Here is a 20,594-nt window from a genome sequence, read left to right on the forward strand (position 1 = left end):
TTTAGTGTGATACCAGCCCTTTCAGTCTCTTCAAAAATATGTGGCTCAAAGAATTCTTCAGGTGATTGACTTGTACCCTCCTTGTGAGTATTTCCTTTTTCTGTCTGTGTTTGGTCATTGTTTTGCTTGCCCAGGGAAGGAGCTATAGCATCCCCACTTACTCCCTGTTCACTGGTATTCCCCATGCATGAGTCATTTTTCTTAAGTCTGTCCATTTGTTCTTTTGGAATTCCTAATGTTTCTTTTTCATTTGTGCAAATCTTTACTGTTTTATTTAGCTCTAAGTTAAACCGTACCTCTTTTTTAGAAGTATTTGCACTTTCTGTCACAATTTCATTTACTGGTACTTTCATTTTTAATCCATTAGGCATCTCAGAGTCGTTATGCAAAATTATATTAGAGCAATCTGTCATTTTGGTACTGCAGTTATCATGAATACTTAGTCACTTTTCGGAAGCCCCCCGGTCATTGCTATGGCCATCAGCCCCCTCTTTGGAAGGTTGTTTTTGCGCTGTATAGAGCTTTCCTATTTGCTCAGCTAACATTTTCACTTGGGCCTCAAGGCACTGGAACCTTTCTATCTCTCTAGGATCCTCTTTCTGTGGCCTAGGTCGATATTGGTTGTTTTCCCCCTGATTGGATCTATTCTGATACCTCTCAGGTGATTGATGTCGGTTGGGATGGTTTCTGAACTCTTGATTCATTTGTGGAGGGGAGCGGGTTGCACCCATCCTTTGATTATAGTCCCCTAGTGGGGAATCATTGTACTGGCGTGGACTGCAGTTCACGTTTTGCCTCATGTCCTGTCTCTCAGATTGTGGGTACTGGCCCCTATGTTGATTTCCATTATCAGTAAATCGATCCACATATCGGGGCCTATCCTGATTACCATATATCATGGTGCTGGGATCAAATCTGCTCTGCGTTCCCAATGACTGGTAGGGACCATCATTTCTTTGATCTTGATTTTGTCTCTGGTTATTGTTCATACCTGCCATATCAGGCCGGTATCCTACCCGGGGTCTGTCCCCTAAATACCTAGGGCTGATGTAGCTCTCTCTATTACTAGGATCATGTGATTGGAACATTGGTACAGGAAATGGCGATCTTTGTTGATTACCCCTTTGTTCAGGTGTCACATTATTTTTACCTTGGCTTTGAGCAGACTCAAGGGACATTTTGGCTGACCTGATTTCCATTACTGTGGCTGAGGGTTCTTTAGATTTAGGTCTAGTATCTTTCATTTTATCACTTTCTCTACCCTGACAATAGAGTACCTCATATAGTTTTGTGCTTTGATGTACAATCCATTCAAGGGACTTGTCACGGTCAAATTCACGGACCAATTGGGATATGATGTCTTTCTGTAGCCCATAGAAGTATGCAGTTTTGAACTCATTGGAATTTAAATCAAAAGATACATCAAAGCGAGAAAATGCTCTTTTTAAGTCTTGTAAAAATTGGCGAGGGGATATATTAGGTCCAGCAGTAATTGTGTACGCGACTTTCTTTGCCTCCTGCAATGATTGAAAAGGAGAAAAATGACGCCTAATTTCTTTTTCAAACTCCAACCAGGTCATATTCTGCTGTTCATTTAATCCCCTTATGATGCTGGCCGTCGGGGCATCTAAAGTTAAATGAAAATATTGTCTGTACTGTTCCTTAGGTATCTTGAGTGCTTTAAAAATGTCATGTACCACTTCTAAGTGATCCTCAATGCAGCATTCACCTCCCTTTTTAAATGGTTTGATCAGGGCTTTAATGGATTTCATTATTTTTATGGGGCTACCTGTTGCAATGCATGGAATTGCACTATTTTGTGATTCAATCCTGTTTTCAGGTGTATGAGATTGGTGGCTGCCCCCAATGGGAGTATCAAATCCCCCAAGGGCGCTGCAACCAAGTTCAGTCACCGGCCCAGTCACTGGAGCACTAGCTCTTTGGGCAGAGCTAGAATTCACCTCCACTCCATTGAATGTGGTACCCTGCCGCCTCTCCTGGGACCTGGGAATGCACATTTGCTGTTCTAAGTCCTTACACTTTTTAAGGAGTCTGGTTGCTTCATTTTGCAAATAATTATTTTCATCACTCATTTTATTAATCACCTCCTGTATTTCGCACATTTGCATTTGGCATTCATTGAACACTTTATTTCTCTTGTCTCTTTCTTGGATCATTTTAATCATTTCTTGTTCTGCACTCTGGAGATCACCTTCTTTTTCACAATGTTCTTTTTGTAAAATCTGCATTTCTGAAACAACCTCATCTTTATCCTGCCTAATGTGATCCACTAAGGCTTTTAAGTGTGCCAATTCTTGCTCACTATCTTCAAATTGTTTCTTGCTTTTGGATAACTGAGTATCAAAGTCTCTGCATTTTAATTGCATGTCTTTTTGGCATACATCCAATTCTGCTCTCAACATTTCCTGATTTTTACTTGCCCCCTCTAATTCAGTCTTTAACCTGTTAATTAGCTGAGTATCATTCTCTTGCATTCGCAGGGACTTGTTTAAAATAAACCATATTTTGCCGCATAGCCGTATTAAACAGTCTTTCTCTGCACTTTTATCGGCTGCATTCAATAATCTTGTAAGGCAGACCTGAATTATGCTGCCTTCTGCAAAAATATTGTCTAGTGTTTCATAATGCACCTCACCCTGAATGCGGTTACTCCATTCTAACATGCTATTCGAAGACCAATTCCCATGTGCAAATAACTTTGCCTCTAAATATTGCACTAGATCTGAGAATGTGGTTTCCCTTTGTGACATTCTGAAATTCGTTTTTAGTGGCACACTGCTATTATAAAATGGGTTCCCTTTAATGTGCAAATGGCAGTGTGAGACACGCTTGCCACGCCCAGTAGGTACTCTATGATCACTTTCCCGGCCTGCAACGCACCATAAATATGTAGGGTATTTTGTGGAGATTTGGGGCCTGACGGTATTTTATTATCGCCGAAAAGTAACTTAGCAATAATCACTCTTTGTATTCAGATTTGGCCATGTGCAACAATAATACAGTGGACAGCACCCAGACATGCATATTTGGTATACGTGGTTGGTGGTATTTTGGTGAGCATAATTCCCTTGTTTTATTTGTGGCCCCAATGTCCAGAATCCCTTATCTTTGCTTAGATTTTTCGTGTAATCACTAGAGAGACCTCAGACCTACATTTTAGGAATACCACATTTTCAGTGTTAGTGTTAGTGTGCCACCATGGGCGATCTCACTGACTTATTTACGACAGAGAGCTATATGTGGTAATTTTGTGGTAATTTCCACTACCTTATATACGGTAGGGAACTATGTTCAGAGAGTCTCTCTTCCCATTGGCTCATGTACCTCCAACGAGCTATGCTACAAACAATCACTCTCAACTCTCCATACTGAATATGTCATGCACACATCTGTCTTAAAATGACAATTGTATTGTTTAAAAATCTCCCCTCATCATCAGCACTGTATTGGTAAACAGAAGACGCACCACCTGTCTGCTTTCAAATATTTTTCTGTATTATAAAAGTTGCATTTAAACACGATCTCACTCTTTACAGAAATAAATAAAACAGCACATTAACAGCATTGTCTGTAATACTCTGAAAAAAAAACTTGGCGGAGAACAGAACACCATTTGCAACATTAACGTGTGATTAAGGCACCGGAATCCCCTTTCCTACTCTGACTGAACATTATCGTCTCGTACACACTCAGCTCCCACACTTATGTAATTACCTTATCTGTTCAGAGCTTTCTTTGGCTGTTCTCTTTCTGAATGTGGCTCCCTTGAAGATTAACCCCAGTAAAAAGGAACGCCTGCCTTCTCAAACCGGGGTCATTGCCTGGAATTCTCAGCTTTTGCAGATAGGAATGCTCCAACCAGGAAAAGGTCTTTCTCCCAGCTCTGCCAAATCTTGACTGCCCTTCTCTCTCCTCCAACTCCCCCCAGCAAAACTCTGATCACTCCCTCTAGCATGATACTTGCTATGACGCTGCTCCAATCAGAATCAATCATGCCATCTCCTCCTTCTCTACACAATGGCTCATTTTTATAGTAATACTTTGTAACCAACTGATTTCCTGTTCTTTCGAGCTCTTTTGCTTCCTGTAATTATGTGGACAGGGCAGCAGAGAGGAAAAAAAAAATGGATGTGCGTTTAAAAGTTCACTTTCAGAATAGGCCTAATTCTGCAGTGGAGACACATTTTTATTAGTGGATTATGTTTCATTAGTCAGGTTAGTTATCAGTAATGTTAGTTATTATTTTCAAATGTGTCTCTCGCACCATAGGCATTCCAGGTGAAAATAGTGTGCATTTTTGAATGTGCACGTGTGCTTTTAACTGTAAAAATAGATTTGCATCTTATATGTTAAAATCGTTTTTGACTGAATAGCCTGTCTTTTCTTGTTAATCTGGTAACACATATAGCAATGCACCATAGGCATTTGGTGCTGCATCAAAAAAAAATTGCTACCTGTGCAGTAGTGTTGTACTCTGTGCTGTAACACGCCAAATATCCTTACACTCCCCCTGCCTTGCGGTTTCCTTTTCCCGTGAGCCTTCCTGCTGTGCCTTGCTGGTCCTCCCTGTGCCTTGTTTCTGTCTGCCTCCTTGTCCTTTATCCTTTTTAGTGATCACCTCTTCCAAGCCTCTGGCATACTGTAATTTCATCCTGGAGGCATGGACTAGTTAAGCGTGCATGATGAGTTCTTAACTCAAGATTGAAGAACCCTGTAAAGTGCTTTGCAGTGTCCCTGAACCACGGATATCTGGGGTGATGCCTTATGGTGTGGAGATCCGGCACTGGGACTCTCATTGTGTTTCATTAGATAGGATCAAAGTCGGGTCTGTACAGCACCCATCATACAGATCTTTCTCTCACCACCAATACCATTGGGAATCTGAAATGATATACTGGCCAGAACACTGGAATGCAGTGCCAGCATAATGCACAGCATACATATTGAGAACCCTACTACCTTCTACGTTTGCGTGTGAATTACTGGCACTCCAAGAATTGTGAGAAGAGTTCCATGTGCCCCAATTGGAGGTTGTGACACCAAAGCAAAACAATACAACACTCAAGGATGCAGTGTCATAATGATCTGAGGCTAATTTAATTGAAGGTACTAATAGTTCCTCCAGGTCCATGAATTATGATGAGGTCCCCCCATAAAATGACAGAATCCTGCAAGCAGCGCATGCAAAAATCCAATTTATTTTTCGCCTGCCCCACTTTGATAATTATAGATCCGATCTTGGTAAAATGCTGGCAATCTTACAAGAAGTGCATTAGCAAAGCTTACACCTACATTTCATACAGAAACCTAATGCTGGAAAGCTTTGCCGAATTAAAAAATGCTTTCTTTGAAGACATTTAATTCCATGAATAAAGTGGCCAGTGCCCAAAATTCAGACAGTTCGAAGCTGATTTCCTCTGGCCAATAGTAAGTCAACAGACTCTTTTAGATGTGGTCTGGGGTATGTAGAGCATAAGGGCAAACTAGTCTTCGTGCCTCACATCAAATTGCTATAAGCTCTTATTGATCGCTTCATATGGAGAGACTGTCACCTCTCTGAAAAACAAACATAAGCTAGAAGACATGACCAAGCAAATCAGGCCTACTGACCATTCCCAGTGGTCTCTACACCACCGACCACTATAGAAGTTACATAAGAACGAACGCAGTAGGGAACTTGCTGGGGTCCCTTACCAGAAGCAGAAAGGAAAAGGAGATGGTTAATTCAGCTTTCTTTCTACTATGGGGGTAGCAGACGTTACCTTGGTTGATGTCCCCTGTGTCCACATAAGCATTCTGGAAACCAACAGGCTTGTAGTCTGAAACCGCCTATACAAAAAATGGTGTTTGAAGGTGTCACAAGACAAAATAGTTGGGAGGTCAAGGAGAAGGATAACTTGTGACATTTGTATCGTGCAAGTGCAGTATCAAGAAGTGCGAGTGAAAGGGAGGGATTGCCAGTATTTGCGAGATGCAAACTGCTAGGGTGGGAAGGGGAATGCAGAGCAAAGAGGAGAGCGTGCATGTGAAAGGAGGGCTGGAGGAGGGGGGACGAGGTACACAAGGGGTAGGCGAGTGGTAAGGGGGGCCAGGTGGGCAAGTGCGAGAGATTGCATAGGGTGCAGGGGGGTGAGGGTCCACATGCTAAGTGTTAGGAAGGGTGTGGACTGGGTGAGGGGGGCCTGGTGCACTGTAGGACCCAGAGGGAAACCAGGCAGCCAGTCACTGCGGTAAACAGGGGCATTAGCAGGGGAGTGGGAGAGGGAAGTAAGAAGAGAAAAGGAGTGTCTTGAGGAGCTTCCAAAAACTATGGATATCAAGCCTGAAAGGAGCAGTGAGACCATTCCAGATGGAGACTCATTTGCTTAGAAAAGCGTCTGATCTGCAGAGAGTTGGAGCTAGAATACCGTAGGGCTCTAGCAGGGAGGTACTTATGGAGAGAGAGTTAGATGTAGTGGGGCCAAGGCCTCGGAAAGACTTATAGATGATGCAGAGGGCCTCAAACCTGATCCTAGTAGCAACCAGGAGCCTGTGGAGAGATTTTAGGGATGGAGAGATGTGGTCCCTGGCTTTGAGGCCAAGGATACGTCTTGCAGTCCTATTCTGAATTAGTGGAAGGGGGTGAAGCAAGGATAAAGGGGGATTGGGGAAGATGATGTTGCAGTAGTCCAGCCTAGAGAGGATCAGACCTCTGAAGACATTGAGTTTCTGGGAGAAAGTGAGGAAAGGGAGGATGCTTCTGAGGAGGTGCAGCTGATAGTGAGCATTCTAGGCAAGGTCCGCGGTGTGAAGAGAGAAGGAGAGAGAGGAGTCAAAGATGACACCAAGGTTTTTTGCCCCACAAAAGTGTGTGGGCAAGGGGTCCATAGAGGGTGGACAGAGGGTAGGGGGAATATGGGGTCCCAATGAGAAGGATCTCAGACTCAGTGGCATTAAGGCAGATATCATTGGCAGTACACCATGCTTGAATAGTAGTCAGATAGTCAGTGTTGAGAGAGGAGGAAGAGGAGTCAGTTGAGGGAAGCTTGAATGAGAGCTGCATGTCGTCTGCATAACACTGGAAGTGAGGAGAGAGGGAAGAGCTCAGTTGGTCCAGAGGGGCAAGGTAAATGTTGAAGGGGCATGGCCAGAGGATAGAGCCTTGAGGGACGCCACAGGTGCTGAGTGTGATAGGGGAGAGAAAAGGGCCTAATTGAACCTGGGAATGTCGATCAGAGAGGAATGAGGTCAACCAGACCAGTGCCAGGCCGGTGATGCCAAAGGTGTCATGGAGCCCATTTGTCAGTGGGGCAAGATTGACCATGTCAATAGCAAAGTAAAGATCCAGACGGATAGGAACGGATGGAAAGTTAGAATTGAGATTTGAGAGCAAGTCATCACAGGTGTTCAGGAAAGCAGTTTCTATGCTTCTGGCTGCTCTGAAGCTAGACTGGCGGTAGTGGAGACAACCAACAGATTCAGTTTGCTGAATCAGTTGGGAGATGACCAGCTTCTCTAGGAGTTTGCCCAGGAAGGGGGTTATGGAGATAGGGCAGTAGTTAGGACACAAGGAGTCATCAGAGGGCTTTATGAGGCGAGGATGCTCAAGGAAGTGTTTAAGAGGGAGCCAGTGGCATTAGATTGATTGCATAAATCGGTCAAGGCTGCTGTAAGGGAGGAAATGTTGTCCTTGATAGTTTTGGTGGAACAGGGGAGCCCCTGTTTGGAGGAGACTTCCATGGAGGCCAGTTGTCTAGAGACCTCCTCCAGTGCTACGGGTGAGAAAGAGTGGAGTTGGCAGGAGGGGCTGGGGGCAAGGGAGGCCTGACAGCTGGGAAGGGAGTATGGCAGGGAGTAGAGGAGAGGCAGGACCAAACCTGAGATTTGATTAAGAATTGGGAGGGATGGCAGGGGAGAAGTGGAGACTGCAGTAGGATTGTTGCATTCCTTGCAGATTCTTAACAGTTCACCTGTGTTGTTAGTGGCCTCAGAGATATTGGCTTGGATATGGGCTCTCTTCTTTGAGCAGATGGAGAGTCTGTATTGACATTGGAGCAAGTAAGAAAACAACAAGCCCAGTTGCTCCTTCGTGGCATCAAATTCATGCTTCCTGGGAGGTCCAGCCCATGCCACCATGAAGCCTATTCTAGAGGCCTCATTACTAGTTCAGCAGTGTTGACAAAAACAGTGGTAAAGTAGTGGAATCGATGTGATCACTGTGCTGCCCATAACTGCATCGACCAAAATGTCGACACCAATTACGGCACGATGGAGTGATCTGAAAGATCACTTTACCTGCATCCCGCGGCCTGCATTCCCCTACCCGCTCCCCCCTTACCTTTATGGTGGCACACTTCTGTGTGTGCTGCTGACTGACCGCTATACCTGCAGCGTCAGTCCTCCCACTTGCATGGGTCAGAGCTGACACTGCAGGGTCCTTTTTAAAACATTAACAAAAATGTTGTGTCCCCTGCTTACAACAATGGTAAGAGGGGGACACCACCCACAACCCCGACTTCTGTTACTGCGCCCAAGGAGAGCGGGAGACACCCCCAAAACCCCTGGTCTGCTTGGGCAGTAATGGGAGTCAGCAAAAGGAAATGTACCAAATTCGCAATTTTGGCACATTTCCATGCAGTGGTAACACCCGCTGCATTACCACACTGCCAAACTATGGGTTTGGAGATAAGATGGAGGAAAGTAATTCCTCCACTTTACCACCAAAAAACAGCCACATCGGCGGAATTGCCTCCGGCGGTAATTCTGCTGAAATACACATGGAGCCCTATGGTCTCCAATAAATGGGTACTAACACCATCTACCACCAATAATTCGGCCGGGCAAAGTGGCTGTAACAGTAAATCTGTTTGGTGGTATTTGGGCGGATTTACTGCCAAAATACCACCAAACTTGTAATGAGACCCCTGGTCTTGAAGGTTTTCTTACCACTCGGGCCTAACAACAAGTACATTACTAAAACTGCATTGATCGATTCCCGGGCTTCCCGAAATTAGGTCCGCTTTTTAGTAGTAGCTATTGGATTGGTGACCCGTGCTATACTTACACTCATAGATGGAACACTTCTGACCTCTGGTCTCATCGTACAACCACAGGTCTGTTAAGTCTTTCCATAAATCGACATATCAAGACAATAAAATTTTATATTATTAGAGCTTCTTCATTCCCAGTAGAGATGTTCTTACCCTGTTAAATGTGACACAATTCCTATATTAACTGGATACATTTGACTCTTCTTTCCTCGTCAATTCATGTAACAGAGGCTGCTGTCCCGAACCTGTACCGGTGTGATCCCAGTTCAGGAAGTCTGAAGCTACAGCATGCCCGCTGACCAAAAGAGGTAACTTTTGTCAAGAAATACTGGAATGTTACCCTGAATGGAAAGCATTGTTTTACCAACTCATAAGCTCCCATGAGCTGAAGTTCACTAATAATTCCTCAGGTTTTCAAACTACAATTCATGCTTTGCTGAAGACTACGCCAGCCTGTCGGCTTATGTATCCCGCCGACTTTGCAAGTGGAAAAAAGTTTAATTCAAAAGGAGCAGTTCTGGTAAAGAGTAATGTGTCCAGTAAACACGTGCTTACCACCCACATAAGCTTACCTATAGTGGATAAAACTATGTGATAATACAAACAGAACCCTCTTGATATAAAGGAGGCATTCTCGTAGTAGAGAGACCATATGCAGGGACGCACTTATACAATGAAAGAATGGACAGACCATTGTAACCTACAATATTGCCATTCCTTTGTGTGCAACAAAAGGTGACAAGCCCGGGGGCATTTGTTTTTTTCCCAGTACGACTTTACCCTCTCCTACATACCAAATTCTGAAAACAATAAGGCAATGCCCTGTGTTGTTCACTGATGAGTGAGTCGCCAAACATTGAATCAAGGGAATCAGTAATACTAGCAACACATATTTAGGGTAACCTCCAACCCTATATTGCTCAGGTACAGTAGGACACCTCTGGGGATTTGTTGGTGCCTTCATTGTTGGAACCACCATGTGTATCTTTGGGAGAAGGCTTGCATTTCTCTGAGTAGAGGCTGTATATTCATACACAAGCCTTACATCATGCTGTCCTAACTTGTTTACATGACTTACTCCTGACTGGCACCTGGGCATCAAGACACCATCAAATGAATCACACATCAATTCTGGCCGCCAGCCTTGCGTCCCATGTGACAGAATATGTGGCCACCTGTACGGAATCTGTCCAGACCAAGGTACCTAGGAAGACACCCACTGGATTGTTGCACCGTTCAAAGTACTTCTCTATCTTTGACAGACCAGACAAATGGATTCTCCAGTAAATCTGGAACCTTCCCAAAGAAACAACACATGCCTCATGGTACTATGGGGCTGCTTTAAGAAAGGAGCCAATTTTATCACACCCCTTCTTTGCCTATGGGCATCAAATAGCTAATTGTTAGGCAAGACAGGATACAGTGACCCCGTGGGAGACTACACCAGCCTTGTCCTCTTGGTAATAGGTAACCCATCTATTGGTATAGGTCTGTACTACACAAGTTGGTACGGTGACTGAGCAGCCAGACGTATCTCAAGAGGGGTAAATGTGAGCTGTGGAGATGTAACACTGAGATTCACGATTACAGGTATTCAAATAACACTTATACTCAAGGTTTTCTAGTGAAATACTTATATATTTATTTAACTGTCTGTTTTAAATAAGCCTACTTTAGAAAAGGAAATATGAAACAATAAAAATACACTTCGTAACACGTCCTCAGATTTAAAATAAGCAAGAAGATACCTGGTTGGGGTGTCACACACACACTTCCTACACCTTCAGGTGACTTCAGTTGCTAGGACACTGTAGACATTAATATAACACTGTTTACACTTTTTTCAATGCTGAGTTTGTGGAAAAGGAAATGGTTAGGGGAGGAAAAGGTTTAACAGGTTCTCAGAGCATGTGAATACTTTTCAATATCCCAATGAAATCTAGGTTAGACCTTTCCCAGCAATACAAGTTAAACGTATGCACCACCTATGAGGGACAGTTAAAACCAAAGTCGATGGGCCAGAAGAGTTTGCAGGGAGCCAGGACAGCCAAAGTCAATTTGAACAATGTCTATGGAGCTGAGGCACTTTTTTAGATATGATATAATATGATAGTTTATTTATATAGCGCCTATCCACAATGTGTTTCAAAGCACTTCAAGGCAAGGGAGCGAACAAGGAAAAATACAATGACATTCTTACAGGAAATGAACAGTAAGGATGTGAAATTAACTATCGTACTTGGCCTGACGACATTTCAGATAGTGCAAGAGTAAGACATAGATAAGGAAGGGAGGGGTAGAGTTGGAAGGAAATGGCAACAGACAGGCAACTACTGTTCTTGGGGAGGAGACAGACAAGATTGCTATCATACTATGTCCATGGACAATTCTGATAGAGTAAGTGCATAGAGGGAAGTACGGGGAGGAGGGGAGGAGATAGGAAAAGGGAGAGGAGGAAAGAACAGTGAGTAAATAGTCAAAAAGAGTGGAGACGCAAGAGGGGAGAGCGAATACAATTGCAGAAGTCAGTTGTAACACATAATGTTGCAAGCCTGGATACAAAATGAAGATGGGAACAGCATGATTCAGGGCCACCATGAGAAAGGGAGACGCACTGTGAATCAATGAAGTCCATAAAAGGGAAATCCAGCATTGGCCACAAGACATTGATGGTGAAACCAGAATGTATCAGGACAGACTCCTGCAGAGGTAGGCTGGAGTGAGGTGGAGGGAGAGCAGGGTAGTAGAATCAAGCAAGGAAAAAGGAAAAGAGACTGGAGGGCTCCTTAAGTAGGGGAAAAAGAGTGGCAACCAGGAAGGCACTAGGTAGGTGGGGCTTGCTAAGTGGGGAAAAAGAGTGATTAACCAGGAAGGCACCAGGTGGCAGGGGCTTAGGTCAGGTGACCAAGATTCACTTGCACCTGCTCCCCATCTGCAAAGGAAAAGAGGCTGGAGGGCACCTTAAACAAAAAAGTCTTGCACAATGTTTTAAGAGGGTTTGTAGAAAAAAATCACTGTTGGGCCACAGCCTGTTAGGCTTGTGAAGGGCAGGACTTCAAGCCACTCTGCAGAAAAAGCGGCTACTGCAAGTCTCCTTTGAGAACAACAAGCTACAGACCAAAGAGGTAAGTACCCCTTAGTCAAGACAGTACCTTAGGTTTGTAAGAGGATTCAATTCAGCACTACAGCCAAGTCAACGCCTAGTCTAGAATACTGAATGAAAACCCTTATTGATATATCTTTATGTCCAGTTCATGCGTTCTGGATGACTACCCCTATATAACACTCCTCCCTTGGAATCCCTCTGACCCCACTGAGCCAAGAAGTAGTTCTGTTTTGCAAGTTTAAAGGTTTATTTGATAACTTAAACAATATATATTATATCACGCCTTATAATAAATTAATAATTGGATATCACACTTAATCTGGTATGATAAAGATTAACAACGGAGAATCTGGCACTAGCACACTTCTTGATAATCACTAAGGAGTTGACATGAAATGGATAAGATAGCAACAATACTTTTATGGTTTCAAATGGATGCGATGTGGAATGAAATGCAGTAAAGAAAATAACTTGATAGAATTTCAGCAAAGACAATGTAATCACTTTCTTGTACAATTCACCCCCCCTTTTATGCAATGCAAGGAAATGGAAGGAAGGCACACAATTCTCAGAAATGCAATTCAAATGTAATTCAGTTCACCCAGCAACTTAGACTACAGAAGTCGAAAACACAGGCCCAAACGCTTTTAAATGTGCTGGAAATGAAGAAAAAAATATGCTAAAATGCTTTTAATTCCCTCTAGAGGTTCAGGGTGAGTGGTATCTAGTTAATATTAGTCCAGGCTCACTTTAGCAAGGATCTAGGGTGTAACTAGCAGGTTAAACGAATTTTTGGCAACTGAAAGGCAAGCAGCAGCAGATTTTTACACGTGGAGAAATTTGCAAATCGCGGCAAAATGTCAAATCGCGGCAAAATTTGCGAATGCGCCGAGCGCGATTACAGAGGAACTACAAGGACTATCACTATAGTTTTGGGGTCCTAGGAAAGCCTAGGATCTCAGCTTCCAGATGAAAGTTACTGCAAGTCTCTAGCACAAACGGTCGCGGAGATATGAGCGATTAAATAAAGGTTGTTTTTCAGATTGAAATTTTAAAGTTCACAAAGACAAGTGCAGCTTGCAACTAGAAAATGACAAGTGACAGCTTTACAAATGACAGGTGACAGTTAGGAGACAGTTCTACTTAGATTAAAATAGATTGAATTATATTATTTTAACTAGGAGATTGGTTCTGCACAGTTCTGCTATGTACTCACAATATATTTAGAAATATGCCTTGCCACGGATCTGGTCAGGTTTTGGACTGCACTCCGGTTCAGCTCTCTCTGGTTTTGGATACTGCTCTGCTTTCTCTGGGTCTTTCTGCACAGCTTTCTCTGGAGATTGATGGAGGTAAAGTATGGATTTTCCCGGCAGAGCTTCCAGCTGTAAATGGATTTGAAGGTCCCTATCTGTCCTCTCTGTCTGCTTTTATGTGTTTTTTTTATGGGTGTGTGTGCAGCATTACTAGACCCTACCCCTCTCCACTTATCATTGGCCAAGCTTTCATTTCTCCCCTGATTGGGGGAGCTAGGTTGTGTCAGAGTGATGTCATTTTACAGCCTGCAGAAAGTCCACTCCTCCTGTCAACTTACACACAAATCTAGATTTGAACCAAATACATATTTGCAGAGGTACATATTGTTTTAAAATCATATGTACCCATCATGCATTACAGGAGGTATACCCTGTTCAAACTCTGCTCTTCCTGGGAGCTTGCATTCAGAAATGGCAATATTTTGCACTTTTTAACTGGTTTGCAATACCGGACATTACCCCAAATTTACACACATGTGCGCAAGGAGTATGGACATTAATTGATGAAGTGTCAGATTTTTCACATGCACACATTTTGAGTAATATCCTCTTTTCCGCTAAAACCCCCCTGAACATACCACCGGGTCCTAGCACGTCTTAAAACGTGGGCAGAAAAATCACAAGAATTATGGTGTCATTTAAATAATTTTCACAAGTCCGTACTATGAGTTATTCATCTTTTTAGAGTTATGTTCTGGCCCCAAAGGGGTGTGGTTTTCCTCCAGCACAAGGTTGAATTTCTGGTTTTTCCAGTTCTGCCAAGCCAGCTTGCTCTCACAGGCAGTGCCCCTCCCCTTTGCTTCAGGAGGAAGTTACTTTTACGACATCTGCAATAAACCATCTGCCTGGGTCAGGACAGGGCTTTGTTCAGAGCTCCTGTATTCTGTGGGGGCTCCCCTTAATTCAATTATCAGAGAGATGGCATATCCTTAGTATGGCCAGCAAAAGGCAGATGGGCCTGGGAACACAGCTGTGACTCAAGTTTCACTCCTGATGGGGGTAGTTGCCAGGCAAAATTGGAATTTCTTTAAGCCAGTTTTTAGCTACATGTCATTTCTGTTCCCCAGTTTAAGTCAAGACATTTTTTTACATATGCAGCTAGGATGCTGATTCTAAGTTTAAAACTATGACATTTAAACAATTGCAACCTATGTGACACTCAAAGTAGGTCACTCATTTCTTTTAAACATTTAGATTTGTAGTGTCTTTCAGTCCAAATTTACTTAAACTGCTGAAATCCACAGCTCAGCCAGTCTTGTTATAAACCTTCAAGTCTCTTCAGAATATGACTTTACATTGGATCCACCTCTCAGTAAGTCTTTCTTTGGCATGCTCTGGGTTCATTTATTCAGTTTTACAAAAAGTAAAATCTGGTGTTGTTTTAAAATGCCGGCTTTTGGATAGTGGTGAGTACTGGTACTGCACCCCTTTTTGGGATTTAAGAAAATGAATTCCCAACAGTTATGGGTTTGCTTTTGGCAATCAGCATTGCCACTCCCAATGGTTTCAGACTACTGTGTGGGTAGTCCAATGGTGGTTTTAGGCAGTGTCCTTCTGTGCCCATAACATCGGCAAAAATGGGTGGCCGCCTATTCTTCATGCACTTCCCTGGGCATTTTCTGGGAAGCTCTGGCCATCATGATGTTTTCATGTCAGTACTGCACAGTTTTGAGGTAGGGCTTGGATGCGTGGATAAAAACATCCCACAGGTTGGAAGAAGAGGATCCAGCTAGCTTCTGTTCTGGTTGCAGTATTGCAGATCCTGGGTTCCTGGGCCTCAGTCATGGGGACAAGAGGGAGGACATCTGGAGGACTCCTGCACTGCAGTTCGAAAGTTGGCGGCAGCTACAGGCTCTTCCCAATTCAGCTGCACTTTGCGGTTTCAGCTACCGGTCAATTAGACCACTGCAGTTCTTAGACACTTGCTGGCCTTCCCTTGCTTCTTGGGTCCAGCACTCTGTTGAGGTGGCTCAGGCTTGGGTCATCCTACTTCAGGTGGGTCCTCAGGATATTCCTGGAGCTCAGGTCTGGCGTAAAGATGATGCACTCGATTCTGGTTTTCCTGATCCCTAGCACTCAGTTCCAGCAGCAGCAAAGAATTACAGCCAGCAGGGAGAGGTTTTCCAGCATAGTTCGTCTTGGGGTCAGTTGGTTCCACCAATCCCAGGGAAGAAGTCGTCGTTCTGGGCTTCTCTAGTCGATATGAAGTTGGAGTTTCAGCACTGCAGCCGGGCTTCACTGGGCAGTTCAACAGTTGAGGAGAGTGCTGCAACCTTCTCTTCCAGTTTCCTTCATCAGATGTTTCATCCAGTGGTCGACTTTCTTCTGTTCAAGAGACCTCTCCTTTTATGCAGGTTTCTCCCATTCATGAACAGTCTAGCTGTCACTCACACAGCAGAGCGCCTGTCCTCCAAGGACAGCCAGCCAATCAGCCCTGGGTCCATTCAGGTAACCAAGGAAACAGAGGACACAGAGTTTCGAGCACCACCTTCGCTTTCTGCCCTGCCAGACACTCTGAAGCCCGCAAAAGGCAAAACAAACAAAAGGGTCAAACCTGGTTTGGCGCACAAAGTACAATCCACGAAAGAGAACCAGGGCCATTTTGACAAAATGAGCACCCATGAGTGCAATACTGCAGCTGAGGATTCGGCCTACAGTAAAAACGCATAATGGTAGGAAAATGAAACAACTGCCACCAGCCATTAATTGTAGTGAGGGTAACATAAAAATGTTTACATGAGTAAGTGGGAAAAGGGCCTACTAAATAACCTACCTACACTTGGGAACAGTAGTTTACCCACGAGAAGGTATTTAAACCTTAGGAGTAATCCAAAGGACTTCTCTGTGACACTGCACTGAAGGTGCTGTGTGTCAGAATACAAAAGGTGATGCCTATAGAGTTTGGCAGGCTCCAAAATCAAAGAAACAGAGTCGAAATCAGATCAAAACATAAATGAGAGAGTGAAAAAAAGGTCTCACTCACTCCAGGATAAAAATCAAAAGTCCTAAAGTCCAGCAATAGAGCTGGGGGTCTCTATGGTTGAAGAGAATTAGCACAGAAATGAGAATTCTCCCTAACACTCACCCTTTTGTACATGATGTGTAGAGGGTTACACAGCATCCTTGAAACGATACTATTGGACTGAGATACACGTACACTACCCAGATCTAGACACTTGTGCATTCAGAGGGCACTAAGTTCTGAATATCATCCACAATGTATTTATTTATTTTTGCATTTTTATAGCGCGCACACGCCCTCAGGCATCAGGGCGCTGTGGAGAATAGGTTACACAGAGACCACTAGGGCCAGAAAGCGGTTACGAATGACAGAGATTCCTTGACTACATAGTTGCATATAGACAGGTAGTGTAGACAGTGCATACGTATTGCAGTGGTTACAGGTTGCAGGTTGCATAGATGCAGCGATTCAGTTTTTTGCATATAATTGACACAAGGCATAGCTAATGCTAGAATGCCCCTTAAGTGGAGGGCAGGCAGGGACATACAAGTTAATTGAAAAGCCAGGTTTTTGAGGCCTTTACAGAAAGACCAGTAAGAGTCTTCTGAGGTTGAGTGAGAGGGAGTTCCATTGCTTGGCTGCAATGACAGGGAAGCTAGAGCCACCTGATTTGGCGCGTTTGAAGGAGGGTAGCACTACCCTATGTACAATGGAATGGCCCAACGGAAAGGACTAACTAAAATTAATAAAATACTTTTGCTATTTTATTTATGTTTTACAATCAGATTGCTCAGAAGCTGAACTGGTCAGTAGCAACGTGCTTCAAAGAGCTACAGCCCAAAGTCCTTTTATTTGCACTTATGGACGACAACCTAAGCTCCTACACATGGCACCTATGCAGAAATCCAAGTGCCCATTGCTGACACCCAGAAGCATACAGTATAGGCAATACACCAGCTGTTTACTTGAACACTGCAAACTACAAAAGAAGCCAAGAAACAACATGCAGACAAAAAATAAAGTCCAGAGTCAGTTCATCAGATTGGAGACCCTTTTTTTCTGTGTCAAGATTCTTCCATCACACAACCTCCCTCACTGTCCCCACTCTATATGGATCCCTTCCACAATAGCAAGGGACAGTTGAACTACAGCTTCTGGCTACCTGATGTGCGCATCCTGTGCTCCATGTCTCCTTTTTGGAGCAATGCTTCCTGGACCCTCACCGGCATACTTCTCAACAACCCAGCCCAATCAGATGTAGGGAGAAGTGGAATGTGAAGTAAATGCCATCTGCAATTCTGAAGTCAAGTATGAGTGTTTGGACTATCCTAAAGACTGGGAAGGTTGTTCTATATGTGATTATACTTGGATACTTGGGAACCAGCCACCTCATTTGATTCCGAACATTTACCATACCTTTCGGTGGAATCCTGGCACACCAGATAATTCCCAAGGGGGCGGGGAGGCGTGGCATGACGCTCACACCTTCCGTACACCACCTACCTTCTTGGCACCTCTAACCTCTTGTGCCGGCCATGGCCCCAACCTTTTTTCCATTCATTCATGATGGGTTTTGCTCTCCACAGGCACAATTGCTGGGTGCCGCAATCATTGAATCATCATGCAAATGTGAGGAAGCAGCATCTTGTGCTCTGCACTGTAGCCTCTGCCATCCAATGATGACTTGCACTTACTAGATGTCTAGTTCTTTCTACTAACTTCATTTACAGGACCTCACATGGTGCTTGGCACCCTGGAAATCTGGATTGCTACTACATGGTGTAAGAAGCAGGCTCTGGGAACCTTGGTGTGTTTTTTCTCATTTGATTGGATACATGTCAGGACTGCACACCACACATCAGCATACATGTTCCCTGATTGCCAACACCATGGAGAACCTGAAAGGATCAATCGGCCAAAACCCAGATATACAGCCCAAGTGGCATGCAGAGCTTAAATGAAGCAACTGCCACACCTATTAGGTGGGGTTGTGCGGGTTGAGAAAGAGTTCCAAAAAAATCTGCCGCTGATACTGACTTTCAAGTGGCAGGAATAATGTAGCTGCACTAGCACAATGACATCCCATGCCAGTATGCCGAAGCATCTGTTGGCATCCACAGGGTGTCTGCAGGCATGAGCCTATCATAGAATGCAATACAAAATAATTTAATGTCTGAGAACAATGTGTTTTTTGTGTGTTTTGTTCTGGTATGCATATTTACAATTTAGAAAGAAAAATGGTTTAAAAAAGGGAACATTTTCTTAACTTTTCAAAATTAATTTTGTTTGTCATGTCAGTATTACATTACATGCTTTTTGTTTATGCATTGTGGAATCTTTATTTTTCCGATATCATTTTAGATTAAGAAAATTGTATCTCTATTTGTGATCTTCTAGCTGTTCCCGACTGCCTTGTGTATTTATTTCTCTTATGTCTGTCACTCTGAGGCTCAAAATGCAGAGTCTGGGCTAAAAACACCATATTCTCACTGCGCTTTCATTTTGAGTGAGCTTTTATTCCCCTTGGCTTCCCATGTACGTATCTCACCTTGCTGTGATGTTGCAGGTTCAGGCTTGCCTCCCCCACTGACGTTCCTGGCCTTAGTGGAACTGATTGGTGGTCTGGAAAACAGCACATAACCAGAAACTCTCTACTTCAGTGGACTTCTCATGGCAGCCTTGCCTGTGCAGCCAGTTAAGTATTAGAGCTAAATGAAAGCTCCCCTCTGGGCAGCTCCCACTTCCTGTTTGCCCCTGGTCACCCATGGATGCCAGACAGAACAACCTGCAGCTACAAACACTTAAGGCAGTATGGGGGCATGGAGTATAGCCATTACTGTGCTCAGGTAAAACCCTGTCACTCCTGTATTACTACCACACACTCAACATTATATTGTCTTGCACTCTGCTACCATTGTATTGCACTAAGATGAATTGTGCAGGGTTTCCTATGTATTTCATCTTGAAGAAATGTGAAGGTGAGCCTGTTTATTGCATGTAGATGAATTGTGCTGGTTAGCCTATGTATTGCATCTAGAAGAAATATGAAAGTCAGCCTGTGTGTTGCACTTAGATGAATTGTGTAGGTTAGCATATGCATTGAATCTAGAAGAAATGTGAAGGTCAGCCCGGGTATTGCGTTCAGATGGGGATTGTGCAGGATAGCCTATGTATAGAATCAAGAAAAATGTGATGTTTAGGTTGTGTACTGCACCTAAATAAACTGCGAAGGTTAGTCCTCTACGTCCTCTTATGATTCTTGTAGGTTAGCCTTTGCTTTATACTCAAAGAATTTACAGGCTAGCCATGTATTGCACTTAGAAGATGGTGAAGCGATCCAGGTGTATAGCAAACACACCACACTTAAATGAAATACAAACACAGCCAATGGATTTTGAGGGAGGCCAACCTGTTGCATGGTTTACTAACAACTCTCTAACTTCCTAACACTCAGCATAGCCACCCTTCTCTGGGTGACATTTCTAAAGAAATCCCTACATTTGTTAGGCCACTGTGAGTGCTAGTTAGAACCTCTGCTCATCAGCAGGAGCTCAAAAAATGAATCAAAGATGCCCCCGTTCATGATGAAGTATGTGGAAGGAATTATTGGGAGGTGAAGCACAGTTTTGATTATGAAGGTTATTTGAATGTTGTAGCCCCGATATTCTCTAGGGTGTTGTATCTTAAGCTTCGCCTGGACATGCTAACGCTGGCTGAATTATTGCATTAGCAAAGTTGTGATGTTTCAAAAAAATGTATGTGAAAATGAAATGGAGAATGTCATGTATTTTCTACTATTCTGCCCTCTTTACCATGTCACGAGGAAAACGTATCTCAAGCTGTTATTTAGGTGTAGAGCTGCCGGAACCACAAAACATGAACTGGCACTGGGTTTTAACTCAAAAGATGACTTGGCATTACACTCAGTTGTATACTATTTGGGGAGGGTTGCTTCACCGAGGTTGTACCTCGTATAAAGGTGGGGGCACGATTGGGTGCTATCTACTGAAGCTGCATCTTTGCATTAATGAATCTGCAATATTTCAACTGGGTATAACATTATCAGCTGCATTATGTACCTTTTGAAGCTTGTGTGCTAGAAATGTCATATGTATTATTAAGACTGTGCCTGGCCTCTTATTTTTTATGTTCTGAATTTG

Source organism: Ambystoma mexicanum, chromosome 1q, assembly GCF_040938575.1.
Source record: "Ambystoma mexicanum isolate Mex_15411 chromosome 1q, UKY_AmexF1_1, whole genome shotgun sequence".
Taxonomy (NCBI): Eukaryota; Metazoa; Chordata; class Amphibia; order Caudata; family Ambystomatidae; genus Ambystoma; species Ambystoma mexicanum.